General features: G+C 39.9%; 1 long non-coding RNA gene across 16 annotated transcripts in view; it reads right to left on the reverse strand.

The window, feature by feature from the left end:
* Positions 1-19430, reverse strand: part of LOC125159655 (uncharacterized) — a 138404-nt gene that overhangs the window by 118271 nt on the left and 703 nt on the right. For 14 of the 16 annotated variants that reach the window (XR_007149876.1, XR_007149874.1, XR_007149872.1 and 11 more), the window contains exons 2-4: positions 9902-10042; positions 8882-9069; positions 8347-8450 (exon numbers count right to left, since the gene is read on the reverse strand). This is a non-coding gene — a long non-coding RNA (uncharacterized LOC125159655). Of the gene's footprint in view, positions 1-1542; positions 1615-8346; positions 8451-8881; positions 9070-9901; positions 10043-19001; positions 19024-19430 lie in introns of those variants that run through there. The other 2 variants (XR_007149875.1, XR_007149873.1) reach the window with 2 other exon arrangements.

Consider the following 19430-nt stretch of genomic DNA (forward strand, 5'->3'; position numbering starts at 1 on the left):
AGTGGACCAACAAAACAACAGTAAACACTCTTGCCAAAGGGGAGATGCGTGAGGGGATACAGGTGAAATGGGTGAAGGAGATTAAGAGAACACTTATCATAATGAGCACAGAGTAATGTACAGAACTGCTAAATCATTCTACTGTACACCTGAAATTAGTAACACTGTATGTTTAATTATACCTGAATAAAAATAAAACAAAATAAAACAAAACAAAACAAAACAAAACAATTTCCACACCAAATTGGGGAAAATATCTACAACATATGGTAGCTTCAAAATCTGTGTGAAGAAGAAACTCAAAAAGAAGTCTCAAGGAAGATTTTTAACTGTTCTTTCTCATTAGGAATCAAAGACATAAAAACTAAAACATCAAGGAAGACCACTTTTTACCTTTGTAATTGACAGATTTTTTAGAAACTGTAATGTCATGTACTGGTGAGGATATGAAAAAATGGACATTTTCATACACTACTAGGGGGATGGTACATTTAATTCAATCTTAGGAAACAAACATGAATATGTGCAAAGATTTATCTAAAGAGATGTTCACATCAGTATTATTTATACAATATTAAAAGAGCAGTAATTAGAGAAAGACAGGTACCATATGTTTTCACTCTTATGTGGAACCTGAGAAACTTAACAGAAGTCCATGGGGGAGGGGAAGAAAAAAAAAAGAGGTTAGAGTGGGAGAGAGCCAAAGCATAAGAGACTCTTAAAAACTGAGAACAAACTGAGGGTTGATGGGGGGGGGGGGTGGGAAGGGAGGGTGGGTGATGGGTATTGAGGAGGGCACCTTTTGGGATGAGCACTGGGTGTTGTATGGAAACCAATTTGACAATAAATTTCATATTAAAAAAAAGAGCAGTAATTGAACAAGAGCCCAAATATTGGACAAGAATTAAAATTTTACATTAATGCAATGGCATATTATGTGCCACTTTAAAAGAGATGTCATTAAAGCATATTTAAAAATTTTTTTCTGTTTATTTTTGAGAGAGACAGAGACAGAGACAGACAGAGCATGAGCTGGGGAGGGGCAGAGAAAGAGGGAAACACAGAATCCAAAGCAGGCTCCAGGCTCTGAACTGTCAGCACAGAGCCCGACGCAGGGCCTGAACTCACGAAATCGTGAGATCATGACCTAAACTGAAGTAGGACACTTAACCGACTGAACTACCCAGGTGCCCCTAAACCATATCTAAACCATATTTAATGGCATGGAACATGTTTGAGATCTGCTAAATTTAAAAGATCAGGAAACAAGATTTCATTAATGACCCTAACTTCAACACCTGACAAAGACTGCCACCCTAACCAAAAACTCACTGTTAAACAGAAACAAAACAGTAAAAAATAAAACAGAAAATAACATTAAAAATAGCAAATTTAGGAAACCTAATTCAAAATCATTAAAAAGTAAAAAGTTTTCTTCTAGAAATGCAAGGTAGGTTCATTATTAAGAAAACTATTAAATAGAACACATACAACAAAAGGTCAAAGAAAAATATTTACTTCCATGTCAAAATAATCACTTACTTGACTGAGATGGCTGTTCCTTTGTCCAGATCTCATTTTTACATAGCAATGGAAGGATTAATTCCTCCTATCCTGAATGAGAAATTTAGGTTTTGACACAGCAAATTACCAAAACCACTGCCTCCTACCTTGACTAAGGACAGTGTTTCCATCTAAGGTAACCTCTATATTAGACTCACTTATGGGCCTAAGTAGCAGAGAATACATATGCTGGTGAAGAACATAAACAGTAGAACTGATAAAGTAAGGATAAGAAAAAATGACATAAATATTCCAAGTCATGCAAAGAAAAACCTATCGTACCAAACCCAGACAAAGATGCTACAAAAAAAGAGAACTATAGGGCAACAGCAAACCGCATTCAGTAATAGATTAAAGGAACATTAATCATGATCAAGTGGGATGTATTCCAGGGATACAAGGATGGTTCAATATTCACAAATCAATCGACGTAATACATATTAACTAAACGAAGGATAAAAATTATAACGGCATCTCAATAAATGCAGAAAAAGCACTTAACAAAATTTAACATCTGTTCATGATAAAAACTCTCAACAAAGTGGGTTTAAAGAGAATATATCTAGGGGCGCCTGGGTGGCTCAGTTGGGTAAGCGTCCGACTTCAGCTCAGGTCATGACCTGACAGTCTGTGAGGTTCAAGCCCCACGTCGGGCTCTGTGTTGCCAGCTCAGAGCCTGGAGCCTACTTCAGATTCTGTGTCTCCCTCTCTCTCTGCCCCTCCCCTGCTCATGCTCTGTCTCTTTCTGTCTCAAAAATAAGTAAAAACATTAGAAAAATTTTTAAAGAGACTATATCTCAACATAAATAAGGTCACATACGAAAAACCCACAGCTAGCATCATATTCAATGGTGAAAAACTGGGAGCTTTTCCTCTAAGAACAGGAACAAGACAAGGATGTCCACTGTCACCACTTGTATTCAACACAACAACAGCAATCAGATAAAAAGAAATATGGGGTGCCTGGGTGGCTCAGTCAGTTAAGTGCCCAACTTCGGCTCAGGTCATGATCCTGTAGTTCGTGGGTTTGAGCCCTGTGTCAGGCTCTGTGCTGATAGCTTGGAGCCTGCAGCCTGGAGCCTGCTTTGGATTCTGTGTCTCCCTCTCTCTCTGCCCTTCCTCTGCTTACACTCTCTCTCAAAAATGAATAAACATGTAAAAAAATTAAAAAGAAAAGAAAAAGAAATAAAAGGAATCCAAATTGGTAAGGAAGAATTTAAACTTTGGCTATTTGCAGATGACATGATACCTTACATAGAAAATCCTAAAGTTTTCACCAAAAAACTATCAGAATAAATGAATTCAGTAAAGTTGCAGGGTACAAAATTAATACACAGAAATTGGTTCTGTTTCTATACACTAATAATGAAATAGCAGTAAGAGAAATTAAAAACAATCCCTTTACAATAGTACGCAAAATAATAAAATAGGATTAAACATAACCAAGGAGGTGAAAGACCTGTACTTTAAAAACTATAAAACACTGATAAAAAATATTGAAGGTGACACAAGCAAATGGAAGCATGTTCCATGCTCATGTGGTGAAGAATAGTTCAAATGCCCATGCTATCCAAAGAAATCTACAGATTCAATGTGATCCCTATCAAAGTAGCAATGGCATTTTTCACAGAGCCAGAACAAATAATACTAGAATTTGTATGGAACCCCAAAGGACCCAAATAGTCAAAGAAATCTTGAGAAAGAACAAAGCTGGAGGTATCACAATCCCAGATTTCAAGATACTACTACAAAGCTGTAGTAATCAAAACAGTATAGTACTGGCACAAAAATAGACACATAGACCAAGGGAATAGTATAGAGAACCTAGAAATAAATCCACGATTATACAGTAAATTAATCTATGAGAAAAAAGGCAAAAATATACCATGGGAAAAAGCTAGTGTCTTCAATAAATGGTGCTGGGAAAACTGGACAGCTACATGTAAAAGAATGATACAGGACCACTTTCTTACATCATATACAAAAATAAACTTGAAATGGATTAAAGACCTAAATTGAGACCTGAAACCATAAAAATCCTAGAGGAAACCACAGGCAGTAATTTCTTTCACATCAGCCTTATCAAAACTTTTCAGACATGTCTCCTCAGGTAGGGAGAGAGAGAAGTGGGGCTCACCCAAAGTGGGGCATAAGCTTCACCTGATGTAGGACTTTAACTCACGAACTGTGAGATCATGACCTGAGCTGAAGTCAGACACTTAACGAATGAGCTACTCAGGTGCCCCAGGAATTGGCAAATTTTCAGTGAAGGGCCAGATGATAATGCTTCAGGCTGTGGACCATACAGTCTGTTGCAAATACTCAACTCTACTGTAGCACAAAAGGCAACCACAGACAATAGAGAATCAGCATGATTCTGTGTTCCAACAAAATTATATTTACAAAAACAGGCAGCCAGCAAGTGGGCCACACCTTGCCAAACCTTAGCCTATGCCAACTATCTGGACACCTCACCAGCAATAAAATTTACATAAGTATTAATTGATAGGTATCCCTATTATTTTCCACTTGATACAGAGTAATCTTATCAGTATTGTCTTCTAACAGAATGCACTATTTATGCTGAATTCCAGCTGGGACATCCTGACATGCACAGCAAGCTGCTCCAGCCCCTGATGAGCCTGTACCTGAGTTAATTCTGCAAGCAATGGATTTTCAGTTGTGACTCTGACTCTTGCAATTCCTTTTTGTTTGGTGTAGAACAAAGTATAACCTCATGGAAATCATCCAACATAAACATTATGCAGAAGGGTGGGGGTTATAATAAAAAGTAAAAAGACAAAGATAAGCACACGGTGAATAGCTGTGATGCTAGTTCATCTAAAGTGGTCATCTTTAGAAACTAAAGGGATCCACACATCCCTCACACCATCCCTCTTGCACATCTGAACCTCCCTTTGAAAACAAACTCTTCACAGGACACCTGGGTGGCTCAGTCGGTTGAGCGTCTGACTTTGGCTCAGGTCATGATCTCATAGTTCGTGAGTTCGAGCCCCACATTGGGCTTCCGGCTGTCAGCCTATCAGTGCAGGGCCCACTACGGATCCTCTGTCTCCCTCTTGTCCCTCCCCACTTGCGTTCTCCCAAAAATAAATAAATGTTTGATAACAAACCCTTCACATATGCCCCTATGTCCTGGAAGAAGACAGTGACAAGGATCCCATAATGAGGCAGGAGGTCCCCAAAACTAAGAATATGCTTGTCATATTCTACCACTTCAAGTAGAGTAAGGTAGTCAAGATCTTTAGAGTATGACACAATACAGCTCCACCACTGGCTCCTGGTGGCATGCTAGTGGCCATCACCTCTCTGATCCTCAGTTTTATTATCTGTAAAGTAGGAACAAATCATACATCCCAGAATTACTATTAAGTTAAAATGAGACAACAAATATGTGTAAAGCACTTGCCTAGAACATAAAAGACACTGATAACTAACTGAATAATCATTGTTATTGATATTACATGACCTCAGGAAGAAAATTTTCAAAAATTGTGCATGGGTGTTACTATGGGAGTGATGACTAGCCTAAACAGAAAGACAAAAGAAAAAAAAACCACAACAGACCCAGCTGTCACAAAAGTAAAGAATGGATAATGAGGATAGGGAAATTCCAGGGAAAAAACTGGGATTCAGAGAGCAAAAGCCAGATTTATACAACCCATTTTGGCCCATATAAAGAAAGAGACAGGAAGACCTTTTGTTTTTGGACAGCATACTAACATTCCTATCCTTATACAAGGCCAATGTTAGGTAGGTAGGTAGTTAAGTACAAGTGGGAGAGGGGCAGAGAGACAGAGGGAGAGAGAGAATCCCAAGCAGGCTCCACACTGTCAGCCCAGAGCCCAATGTGGGGCTCGATCCCACGAACTGTGAGATCATGACCTGGGTCGAAATCAAGTTTTGGATGCTTATCGACTGAGCCATCCAGATACCCAAAGACCAATGTCATTTTAAAGTAAGCTGTAATATACACGGAATGTGGGAAATCCCTTTGTACTATCCTAGGCTTCTCCTTAGTGAAAAGACAATTTTCCTATCATTCAGGTTCCTCGTGCAGGCTAATTATCGAATTCTGTCAATAGAGTTATCCAAATATTCCAGAGGAACATTATGCTATGAAGGCACCATCTCAAAACCATCCTCATGGGAAAAGGTGACCTTTATTACTTTTATGAAAAATGGCAGATACTGGCATTCTGGTTATTAACTCTGGATGGAGGCATTACTAGCTTAAAGTAGGGATGGCCTCTGTAGAGATCTCCCAGGAATGGCCATATTATAGATGCCTCCTACTTTAACTATGGACCTTTTTGTTTCCGTTGTAGAAAAGATTTAATAGTTTAAAGTCAATTTTAAAATGAGTGATTAAATTTGAATTGTGATCATGGTATAAGGTGACAGAGAACTGACCAGTCACGGTGAATTCTTCTAGTCCTATTTTACCTTTCTGGAACCTTATTTACCGCCTCTCCCCCATCAACTTTTTGCCCTGATCCCTATGTGAACTCCTTAGACTACCTACCCCACCTATAGATGAAATGATGAAGGGGATGTTCTGTACTTGTTTATGTCTTGGCTTGTACAGGCTCAGGCTCTTCAGAAAGGTGTGTGCTCTGCCAAGGTTTGTGGCAGAGATCTGCTTACCAGCAGTGTTGTGTTTTCATTCCCTGCCTCCCTCTTCTCTGATGAGATGGGTTGTGACCTTCTGGTCTTTCCCTGTCCATGAGGGCAAAAGCTACCTCTCAGGATGGCTCTGATCATGGTGGCAGCCACAGGTCAAGCCGTGTGACTGGCTCTCCTAGGCCAGCTGGTCCCACCAGGCTGGCCCGCAGCCTGAGTCTGCTGTATGGCAGTCACTCCTGCCCGTTCTCAGCCCCTCCTACCAGTGATGCAGCAGAAAGACCTGACCTCCCCTAGTGTCTGAGTGTTGGTTCCCAGCTGGTCCATATACACATGGGGCAAAAGAAACTGCTGAAAGAGGTAGACCACTCCAGATTGGTAGGCAGTGGTTTTAATAAGCAAGGGAACTTATGAGGCTTGTCTCGGGCAGCCAGAGACTAGCAGATGTCTGCACCCCTCTGCCAGAGTCTTAAAGGTTTGTAGGTATAGAGGCCTTAATGTGGTTCAGTCACATGTGCCATCCAGACGGTCTATATACCACACCTTACCTTTTCAAGGCTCCATCCTTGGAACAGTTCCTAATGCAGAAACTGTACACTCCAAGGACAGGGAAAGAGTGAGGAACCTCCATTTGCGTGGGTCAAGCTCAAGGGTCAATCAGTGGTCACGTCGTGTCAATAATCTCCTCCAACACTGGGGTCAGCAGGCCAACTCTGACAAAGGCACTTTCTTACTGAAGCCTTTGTTAACTGCTGTGCTGCATGTGTGAAGGGGTTATTTACTGGGTGTCTAGCTCTGTGTTCGGAAGGAGGAGGAAAATGAATGAAAGGAGACGACCTGGTGCCTGTGCTCCACTAAGGGCAAAAGTCTTTCTGCGTTGTAGGTATTCCATGTGGGTTGGCTTGTCTGTGCCATGACTGCAGATTCTTAGGTTCAGACAAAGTGAGTGAAAGTGGTCTACCAAGATTTGGACCCACTGATCCGGACATCTGAGGTAATGAGTTCAAGGGTGGTGCCAGAAGAGCACTTTTCAGTGGTGTATCAGACTCAAAGTGGTGTCCAAAACACAGGGGCTTTATTGGCCCCAGACTAGACCAGTGTCAGCAAAGAACCTGATTTTGTGCCTCCCTTCTCTTAACTATGGACCATTTAAATGCTCCCTGGAGCCCATCAGGGGGCTGATCCCTTAGGAGTCCAAAATGAACACTAGTCCAATTGGTTTAAGTGCAATCCAGAAGACACTGCTATCTCTGAAATTACTAACTTGGCTACCGCTGAAATATGGAGCCTCTGCTATGAGCTGACTTTCGACAAGATGTAGCTCCACTGTCTGATAAAAACTCTCAACAAGTCTGGTTAAAAAGACACTCTCCCCTTAAGAGGAGTATAATTAGTGTCCTGCCTTTATTTGTGACTGTAGCTTATGCTGCCTAGTTTACTTGGCAACCATTTTAGTTCTTCTGATCCTCTGCAGGGGTGATTACAGACTGGGTAAACAAGATAGTTTACCCCAATTGTTTCAAGAAAAATGTATTATAGAATAAACTACAGGCTTTAAAGGCATGTGATATATATATGATATATATATATATACCATATATATATACATATGTAAAATGGAATACCACTCGGCAATGAAAAAGAATGAAATCTTGCCATTTGCAAAAACATGGATAGAAGTGGAGGGTATTATGCTAAGCAAGACAAGTCAGAGAATGACATATCATATAATTTTACTCATATGTGGAATTTCAGAAACTGAACAGATGAACATAGGGGAAGAGAAGGAAAAATAAGATAAAAACAGAGAGGGAGACAAACCATAAGAGACTCTTAAATACAGAGAACAAACTGAGGCTTGATGTGGTTGGGGGGGTGTGGGCTATACATGGGTGATGGACATTAAGAAGGGCATTTTTCGGGATGAGCATTGGGTGTCATATGCAAGAGATGAATCACTGGGTTCTACTCCTGAAATCGTAATTACCCTGTATGTTAACTAACTTGAATATAAATAAACAAACAAACAAACAAATAAAATTTAAAAAGAAAGCAAAAGTATTGGCACCCAGAAATGACATTTCTAAGAGCCTCCCTGATAGGAGTTAGGGCAAAGTCATCCTTTCCTCCCCTATTTACCTTAATCACTGAGAGGATCCTCTCTTCTGCTACACGTTCACTCATGTGGGAAAACCAGTAGACTCTCTAGAACACTTTTCAAAAGACATCCTTCACAATTTAGCCTAGTGAGGGTAACAAAAAGGAAAAAGATTGCTTTCATCACCTATAACCCTCTCATACTCAGCTTGGTCAGCCTCCACTGCACTGAAAGACAGGGGCAGGTATTAAAAGGAAGAATGGAAAGTGGGGAAAATACACAAGGTGTTGCTTAGCCTAACCCACCCATTTTTAACACAATTTTCATACCATAATGGAAAACTTCTGATGTAACATGTATGATACTTTATGCTTTCCCTGGTTCTTTGTTCCTCTGTCTACTCTCATAAGAATGAAAGTTCCATGATGGCAGAACTTTGTTAATATCTAGAATAGTCTCTGGCAACTAGTAAGCACTTAGTAACTGTCTGTTTAAGGAAGCGGGGGAAGTGTCCATCACAACCGTCTCTTCTCTACTACCAATGGGGGAGCCCCACCCAAACCACTGGCAGCTTACCAAGACTTCCCAGCTGCCTCACAAGGATCCACACACAGCAATGGTGATTCATTCTGGCTTGCTGATGAACCCACCGGGCAGGAAGCCTCAATATAAATGACAGGTGGGTCTTAGTGTTGCTCTTGACTAGTGCAAGGTTTCTGGCTGCCCAGAAATCTGCATTTTTAACAAGCATTCCAGATGATTTTCTGCATAAAAAAAATTTACACCATGAAAATTTCCTTCATTGGGAAAGAACAATATCAGAGGCTATTATAAAAATCTTTCAATGTGAGGGGCACCCAAGGTAGCTCAGTCGGTTAAACGTCCGACTCTTGATTTTGGCTCAGGTCACGATCCTACAGTTTTGTGAGTTTGAGCTCTGCGTCGGGCTCCGTGCTGGCAGAATACAGGCTGCTTGGGATCCTCTCTCTCCCCCTTTTTCTGCCTCTCCCCGACTTGCGATGTCTCTCTCTCAAAATAAATAAATAAACTTAAAAAATTTCAGTGTGAAATAAAGACATTTCTCTCTCATATGGCCTCCTTAGACTTAGATGGAACCTAGAGGAAGCACTGGGTAAAAAGACACAGTACTGGCTTAAATTCAAATCCATTTCCTACACTAACTAGCTATAATCTTGGGCAAGATATACAAAATGAGAGGATGAAAAAATGAAAGGTTGGGGGCACCTGGGTGGCTCAGTCAGTTAAGCATCTCTTGATTTTGGTTCAGGTCATGATCTCAGGGTTCGTGAGTTCGAGCCCCACACTGGACTTTGAGCTTGCTTGGGATTCTCTCTCCCTCTCTCTCTGCCCCTCCCCAACTCATGCTCATATTCTCTCTCAAAAAAATTTTAAAAAGAAACTTAAAAAATGAAAGGTTAGGCTCACTGCTTTCTGTGTAGTCCGAATATTTTAAGATGCTTTTTATTCATACCATGATGGGGAAAATACCAAGTAATTGCCTAATATCTATTAAGACTACCTTCCCTGTCCCTTCCCAGTAACTGGGCTAGCTTACTAAAGCCGCTAACCACTTACCAAGACTTTACAATGATTTGATAACCATGTGCAGGATACTTATTTAAGCCTTTCCCAATTCTCTAGTAACCTCACTGGGCCAGGCCGGGTTCAGTATACCTCTTCACCATGGGCATGGCTTCTGATCACATTTGGTGTCACCTGTAGGATAGAGGGAAGGAAGAAGAAACAAATGTAACACAGGATAGCCAAGTTTTGAGATACAGCTTTAATTTACTTTTTACCACCTCAGTCAAGTCATCCAGCCCACACCATAGATCTCAGATTTTGCTCTTGGTAAGCATTACTATTAGCGTCAATTATATTCTCTATCTGGAAGACTGTTCCAATATCTACAATTATTATTTAATAAGAATTCTTGCATCCATTTAAAATTTTTTTAACGTTTATTTATTTTTGAGACAGAGAGAGACAGTGCATGAACAGGGGAGGGTATTGCATCCATTTTAAATGAGATAACTTGCATTTACAGGCACCAAGCAAATAGATGTATCAAAGTGTTAGAACTCAGATATGAAGTGTGATGTTTAATCTTCCTAGCTACCTCCAAGCCTTTACCCTCTTTAGACCTCAATATCCTTACCTTTGAATGGGAGTAAACTTGATTTCTTAGGGGTCCTTCTATGTCTGGCAGATATGACCCTCCATTCTGTATTCCTGGCTAAAAGAGCTCCAAAAAAGTGAATGAAACCTCCATCTAGCTAGTCATTGGATGGCATTTGGTTCACACTAATGAGAAAGGTAACAAAACCCTGGGCTCTGGGCTATCATTTACAATCCCAACTTCCACCAGGACTCACCTTAGCTGTACGTGAAAAGGAATTGAACATATCTATCCCCTTATCAGCTGCCCGGGTTACCAAAATGATTAAACGGAGGGAGCTAGGTAGGCCAATGCCTACTCCCCTATCTCCAAGACTCAACCACTAGGAAGAATGGAGCTCTGAGACCTAAGACCCACACAGGATAAGTTAAGATCCCCAAGTGTCCTTTCTTTCTAAGGAAGCAGCCTATTGCCTCTAAGTTTCCCAGTCCCTAGCTGCTTAGCATGAAAAACAACCCACCCCAGGCTATTAATAGCATCAGATGCTGGTAGCACAAGCTAACGCAACTGGGTTTCCTGTCACCCGGTGAGATGCAGACAACCCTCAAACCCCAGAAAAACCCAAGGAGCAGTTTCTCAGGGCTCATTTTTAATTGTGTCATTAACCACCAGCAAAAATGTCTTATAATCTACTAATAATCATGAGAGCCAGGCAGAAAGCTCTCCCACCATAAATGGGGAAGATTTCATGCTGGCCAAGCACTGGGGGAGGGGAGCAGGAGTCTTGATGAGTTTGAGCCATCTCTTTATTGGATAAATCAATGCAGATATGACTAGAGTAAGATCTGGACACCTACAAGCAGCTGCTGCCACTAGTAATTATTTTTAGCTTGTTACATACAGACCAGAGGGACAAGAATGGGAAAGAAATTTGTAAAGGGCAGAATTGGGAAATAAATGGTAAATGTAAACCCTGATGCATGAAATGCCTTCACTAAGGAGTCAAGAATAGAGTAGCTGGCAGTTATGGACTTTCTCTGAAGACAGAGATTTTCTTTCCACCACTCCCTTCCCCCACTCCATCTAGCTCTTTTCCAAACGAAATTGCTCCAGTTTCCGGCCCCCCTACCACCCAATTTATTCCGCTTCTGTTTGGGTCAACAAATTTCAAAATGGAAATAGCGTCAGTGTTCGTCTAACTTTGAAAGTCACAAATGTACACTGTGAGAAAAAAATTCCAGGAATGTATTAAAGATAGAAAGTAAAAATCATAGAATCCCAGCAAGTTTAACACTGAGTATGTTCTTCCAACTACTTATTGTACACAAACATTAATTTTTATTTTACAAATATTAGATGAGAACTGTACTATTGCTCTCTAGACTTTTTTTCAATTAATATACTTGATACACCTTTCCAAGTAAAATATTCATCTGTAAGACTATTTTTAAGGTTTTTATTTTAATGCCATATTATAATATTGCATGAATACATCAAAATTTATTTACCCAAATTATTCATCAACAGGCAATTTTCCATTTTTTATTGCTATGAACATTGTGAACATTCCCATACCTACATCTTTTAGAATAGCCTTAGAATATTTCTTTTAGAATATTTTGGGGTATAGCCCTAGAAATGAAATTGCATGGTCAAAAGTCAGACAATATTTATTCTGCCCACTAATATATACTGCCAAACTGCCCCTACAAAGAATTATACTGAAATTGGGTAACCCCACTAACACTAGTGTAACATTTTTTAACATTTGCCCATGTGATGGGTATTAAATGCAATAACGCAGTTTCTTATGAATACAAACATTTATTACTAAGAGAATTACAAAGATGAGTAAGATACAGTCTCTGCCATTGAGCTTAAATGAAGGGAGACAGACACAAACTGGAAACGTTTACCATTATCATGTTCATAATGAGGATAAATTAAGATTTCAGTTCATGGTGATTCCTAAATGGACTCTGCAGCTGTTGCTAATAGAAAAGGTCCACAAGAATATTATTTGACAGTACTCCAAATTAAAAATCCATCTGCTAAAATTGCAAGGAATTGTGCTAATGCTAAATCACCTCAGTGGCATTTTGATGTGACTTCGTTGTTTTTTCATCAAGTCTAAAAGGTAAGAACCAAGTAGAAGCTGCTCAGAAAACCACCTGCTCCCCCACCCCCGACCCCCACAAGGCAGTGAAGTGAATGGAGTGTAGAACAATATACAATTAGAAGATTAACTGACACTGGAACCTGGACTTCCATCCTTCCTTCTCCTACCATTTTCACTAAACAGTGAGCAGCAACCATTTTCTTTCAGAAACCAATGGCTTCTCTCCCTGGAATCTCACTGCCAGGCAGATCAGCCCACATATTTAGGCTGCAGTAGTATCCATGCCAACTTGGGAAATACAGAGAAGAATCCAAAGAAACTATTTTTTCAGTACCATGTGGGTCAGATACAGATGAGATCAAAATGGATGACAACACAAACATTTTAAAAACCTATCTGACAAAGATGGATGAATATGCAATAAAGGAAATATGGCAAGATGTTAGTTGTAACATCTAGTTGGTAGATAGATGGGCTTTCAATGCACAACTCTTTAGCTTTTCTATATGTATATTTAAAATTTTTCATAATAGAATGCTGGGAAAAATCCAGCAAGCAGCTTGAAAAATAATGCTGAGAAAGTAAGGCCTTTCTCTCCATTTCACTCCTGAAATGAAACTATCCTATATTCTTTCCATTTTATTTTTTTTTAGATCTAGCTTTCTTGAATTGGACTTGGGAGCTCTCAACTTTTTAATGACCTGAAATGAATCACAATATATCCACAGGCAGGTAACCAAGACAACAGTGTGGGAGGTTAGGGATGGTAAAGGGGAAGGTCCTAAGCTCTTGGAAGTCCAGGCTCCTTAACTGTATTAAGTCTAAGCAAGTGAATATTTCAGAAACCCCATTTCTTTGTGCATTAGCATTCAGACCCTGTAAACATTTGCCTCAGCCTACCTGTCTGCCTTATCTCACATTAATTTGTTATTTTCCATAATCTCATTGCAAAGAGCTGTGTAGGAAGGAGGGGGTCAAGGCATAAGGCACCAAGGTATGATATGGCCACATTCTTCAGGTTAGGATATAACAAAAGGAATTTCTAGAGATGATGCTCAAAACTTGATGTTGAAGTACATGGTATAACTGACTGACTGTAGGACTCTGGTGGAGGCCTTATAAGCATCTAGTTTGATGCGTTCTAGCTGGCCCATCTGTAAAATAGGAAAAAGACTTGTTATAAGCAGTAACGAATGAGGTAAATAAATGAGTTTCTGAGATGCCAGAAGTATCTTTGGTGAATGGAGAGGGAAATTAAACCATCACTGTTAAGTAATGATCCAAAGCAAGGTAGGCAATCATTTTCTGTAAAGGGTAGGCTTTATGGGCCACTGGATCTCTGATGGAGCTACTCAACACTGCCTTTGCAGGCCAAAAGGGCCACAGACCAAATATCAACAAATAACACGTGATCCAATAGAACTTTATTTGCAAAACGAGGCAGTCCATGGGCTGTATTTGTCTACCTATATCTAGAATGTGGAGCCCTACCTAGGAACACCATTTGAAGGATGATCTGAGGAGGGGTGAAAAGGGGATGATTCTACAAACAGGAACCATTGAGCAAACACTGGGCAGTGAAGATGAGGCTCATGATCTGGCAGCTATCACCCAGGTCCCACCAAGGAAGAGGCTGTCAGCAGCAACAACAGTAGCAACATCTGTAAATACCAAGGACTGAAATCCAAACACACAAAAAAATAGCATTATCTCAGAAAAACTCTTACGATAGATACATAATTAGAAAGAAACACCAAGTTTCTGACCACATGCATTTTGAATAAACAGTTGACAGTCCAGAGCCTGTGGAGATCACCTTAGCAGGCACACGATAAATGTTTGTTGATGAGTCATTCATTTATTCATCCAATAAACATTTACTGAAGCCTACTAATGTGCCAGGCTGGGCTCTGGAGAAGACTCTGTCCCTGCCCTCAAGGAGCTCACAGTCTAACTGATAACATAGGAAAGGAGACAGGCATATACACAGACAATTACAATACAACCTGGTAAGTGCTATAACACTTATCAGGTTGTATTATAATGGCCGATGTAAAATTTCTTTCCAGGGGCGCTGCTCCAGGCTGCTGCTGGCTGTAACAACAGAGGGGAGGAACAAATTGTGGAAATCAAAGGTTAAAAGCTTTTAGGCTATTTCAAATATCCAGGCTCTCCCTAACTCCTGATCAGACATGGGTTCAGGAACTAGATATTGGCATGATAAGATTCTTATGCTTAAGGTAGGCACAGACCTCTAGAAAGGACCTTCTCCACCACCTCCTCTACAATGCAGGCTCTGTTCTTGTTTTGTTTTGCTTATTATACATTTGTCAACCTCCCCACCCCCATACCTAAGCCTGGTTTAACATCTGCAACTAACAAAATGCTGAAAAATGGGAACTTATGACTAACTAGATTAACCCAGTGTAACTGGATAGCAAAAAGCAATACGTAACAAATGACTTGGCACTTCTAAATCCTATAATCCCCCCCATTAACTGAAAATATAAAAATTAGAATGTTTTTAAATACATATATGAGATAATATATAGCTCATGTATTGGGAATAATAATTTAGAAAGATTTACTTAATAAATATAATTAAAGATTCTCTAAATTACCTACCTCATAATAAATAAGAAAAATGAAATGAGGTAATACACTCTTCCCAACCACTTTTCAAAACTGAGTTACAGTAACAGACTTCTTGTGAAGAGATTACTAGTCACTTGGCTCAGATGGTTTTATACAAAGACAGGATGGAATTTTTCTGCATCCCATACTGTTCTTAATAGGGCCTATGTTTTTAACGGCTCTTTTGTGTCTGCACCAGCAAATTGAGCTGATGACATCAATAAACTGTTGCCATTTACACTGGGATCCCTGTCTTGGGATTCAATGTCTCTGAGGCCACTATTTTATATGCTTAACACATTAGTTTCCCCTGAAGTCATTATATTGCTCTTGCCTACACAGTTCTATTCTATCACGGTCAGCCCACACTCACAATGCCTTCTCAGGTGTTACAGTTTGTTCCTACCAGCATTTTACACCCTCAAAGTGCTTAGTGTTCTCTCTATATGTGGACATCACACTATGTCCATACCGTCTCCCACGTCACTCGTGAATATTCAAAATAAGATCAGTCCCAGAATGGATGGGGGCGAGGGTACTACTGTTTTGTGTGTTGTATAAGTTGGTTTCTTATTAGGGACAAAATGTTGCCATGTCTTCTTCCCATATCCATAGCCAGGGTGCAATAATGCTATGCAGCATTCAAGACTGCTCTCCTTTAGATAAAAAGAAATAGCTATCTATTTAAAGGACAAAGAAATGTTATCTCAAAATGGCTACCAAGAATCTGACAGGTATTCCACAAAGCAGTTGTCTTTGGAATCACAAACATTTTTTAAGACTCAAAGGCAACATATGCTAGGAGTATATGTGCAGCAAATCACATGTATCCTTTGCAATAAATGACAAGGATAATAGATCCTTAAACAGAACACATAATATACAGCTCTTACAAATACTTAACATTCATACCCAAATTGAATAGTTCACAAAGGGAAGAGTTAATAATTAACATTTGAGAATTCAGCCTCACCAATAATCAGAGAAATGGATCATAAAACAAAGATACCGTTCTTTTACATATAAAGTTAGCAAAAAAAAATTCTAAATACCTAAATAGCTGGGCACAAAAAAATGACATATTTTTTTGGAATGTTACTGTAGCAAATCTCTATAATGTTCAAACTTTTTGATGAACCATTCTAATTCTGGAACTCTATAAAGAAATAACTCAAAATAGATAAACAATAAAAACTAAATGAAAATGAAAAGACATTCATTGTAATACTTTACTGAAAATCCTAAAATATTTCCATACAACAATATATCATGAAACCATTACATGACAACTGCAAACAATGTTTAGCATGGAAAAATGCATGTTATAATGTTAAACACAAAACAGAACATAAAACAGTACAAATACATGATCAACTGTAGAAAAATGCAGGGAATTAAAAGATGTGAACACATTTATAAACACTGGTTATCTCTGGGTGGTAAAATTACAGATCCTTCTTCCCTATACCTGATGGTTATCCTCAGACAAAGCTATAATGAATATTTACCAAATTTCTAGATTGAGGGAACTATTCAAACTTAATGGAAAAAAAATCACAAAATAGAAGATGGACAAAGTTACTACTTGCTTTCAAATCTCTACGAACCAAATATTTGAAAACAAAAATTAAAAGGTAAACAATAACCTGGAGTATATAACAATGCAGAAATCTGAGTAATAAATAGCCTTTACTTGAAAAACACTTTCTTTTTTTTTTTTTTTTTAATTTTTTTTTCAACGTTTATTTTTTATTTTTGGGACAGAGAGGGACAGAGCATGAACAGGGGAGGGGCAGAGAGAGAGGGAGACACAGAATTGGAAACAGGCTCCAGGCTCTGAGCCATCAGCCCAGAGTCCGATGCGGGGCTCGAACTCACGGACCGCGAGATCGTGACCTGGCTGAAGTCGGACGCTTAACCGACTGCGCCACCCAGGCGCCCCGAAAAACACTTTCAAACAGATAATAACAACACTAAACTAAACTCCAACAGATGAATCAGTGTAAGACATGAACTAACATCACATGAAAGAAAGTTAAACTGCTAAGAAATATATGGAGGAAGGAGTCCAAACTCACTAATAACCAAAGAAATGCAAAATTAAAATAATACTTGTTTTTATCCATAACATCTTTTTAAAAAACAAACACCACTTAATACTTTTATGAGTAAAATTTGGTACGACCTTTTCGGAATGAACTTTATCAGTACATATTGAATGTTAAAAACGCATTGATATAGTAATTCCACTTCAGTGAATCTATCCTAACCAATAATAAAAGAAATGCATGTATTTTCAGTCTTCCATTAAAAGGGGGAAAAAAGGCAATAACCTGACTTTACTATTGGACATTTGTATTAACACACCATAATATTAATAATGGGTAAGAAAAAATCTCTACCGCAGCAAAAGACTGCTTTCTCAAAGCATTTGACCAGATCTCAAATCAGGCAAAACAAGATGGGTGTGTCCAGCCTGCCGCAGTCGGCCATTTTAAACCCTCTGTAGAACAAAAAGCATAGAAGACAAGGATAGATAAGGATGGCCGCCCCGGTAGGCTGCAAATCAACACTTTTTACTTTTTGTCTTCTACATATGTAACCCTGTAGGATGCACCGAGTAAAAAGTGGCCAAGAGCAAACAGGTCTCCCTTCTTAAACAGCACAGGTAAGTTACAAAAAAATTTTTGAAATCATAAAAGAAGGGTCCCTTAAATTTGCCCCCTCATTTTAGGGAATTAAAGCATAATAGTTAAGAACACAGCATTATGGACCCATACAACCTGGACAAAAATCCAGTTTCAGCCATTCAAATGGATGTAAAGCCTTGGGCAAATTACTTAATCTGTGTCCCCCACATTTCTCATTTGTAAAATCTGAATAACGGTACTGCTATTTAGTAAGATTGTCGAAAGTACTAAATGAGTTGAGGCACGTGTAAAAGCAGGTAGACCAGTACCTGGCACATAGTTTTAAGTGCTACAGACGTTTGAATACAATTATTATTATAAATAGAGAAATAGGCAAAGAGAAGGAAAAGGACCACTAGGAGATCACAACTAGGATCACTGGAAAAGACCTGTCTGTCTCTTCAATTTTGAATCCTGTGCCCTTTCTGCTACATATTTAAGTGCTAAACTGTTAGTTTTAGTGATTTACAATAGATCCTCACTGACAGCCCTCTTGAGATCCACGACAGGAGGGCTACCTAAAAAAGTCCTCCCCCTAGGCTAAAATTTTGCAGAAAAAAATAATTTCGAGGAAAGGGTATGAACCCAGGTCACCTTCACACCACCATTTCCATTTACCCAAATCCTGGGTTTAAAGTTTAACAAGCACTTGGAAACAGCCAAATCCTCAGCCCTATGTTCTGCAAGTGAGAAAAGCAAGGGCTTCCGACCAACTAACAGTAGACTCTCACAATAATACTGCAATCACCGTGTTCTGCAAATCTGAAGGGATGAGAGAATGTGTCGAGTGCCAAGTACAGCGGCCCAAAGTCTGACAGAGAGCCCTCCAACTGTGTATTGCCAGAATGTGCCCTGTCCCCAAGGCTCCCGTTTTACGCATTTCTTACACACACCAGCTGCCGAAACCTTTCAGAGTCATCATCGCCTCGGCATTTTCAAACCCACATTTATCAATGGACCACTGAAGGGCTAAGATTCTAGGTTAATTTCTGGTGAATTTGGCCACAGCCTAGGGCAACTCCAACTCGGCAGATCCTTTCACCCAACCAGAAAGGTAGCTGTATTTCTCTGCAGGGCCCCCCAGCCCAAAATGGCCTAGCAAAGACAACTTACCTCCCCCCTCGCCATTTTGCAATCGTAACCACACCTACAGTGCGCGCCTCCCCTCCCCGTCATTCCGTCTGAAATACGCATGCGCCCCTCTCCCCTCCTAAAGCCAACCTTCACAATGTCGTCTCAAATACGCATGCGCGCCTTCACTTTCCCTTCCAACCGCGGCTGCCAACTGTGTACTGGGAATTCCGCTCTCTTAAATACGCACTCGATGCTCCCCCCCCACCCAAGCTTGCGCGTGCTTACCTCCCACTCTCCCCAGCTGGGGCCCCTTCCCGCTCACATCAGGTCTTCTCAAATACGTGTGCGCGATCCCGCGCCTCCCCCAACCTCCCCAATACACATGCGCACCAAGACCGTCCTCCCCTATTCCCTGCCCTCCTTCCTCCTTGGTTTCTTGTATATACATGCCTGATGCTATCGGGATGT

Source organism: Prionailurus viverrinus, unplaced genomic scaffold (genome assembly GCF_022837055.1).
Source record: "Prionailurus viverrinus isolate Anna unplaced genomic scaffold, UM_Priviv_1.0 scaffold_55, whole genome shotgun sequence".
NCBI classification, from domain to species: domain Eukaryota; kingdom Metazoa; phylum Chordata; class Mammalia; order Carnivora; family Felidae; genus Prionailurus; species Prionailurus viverrinus.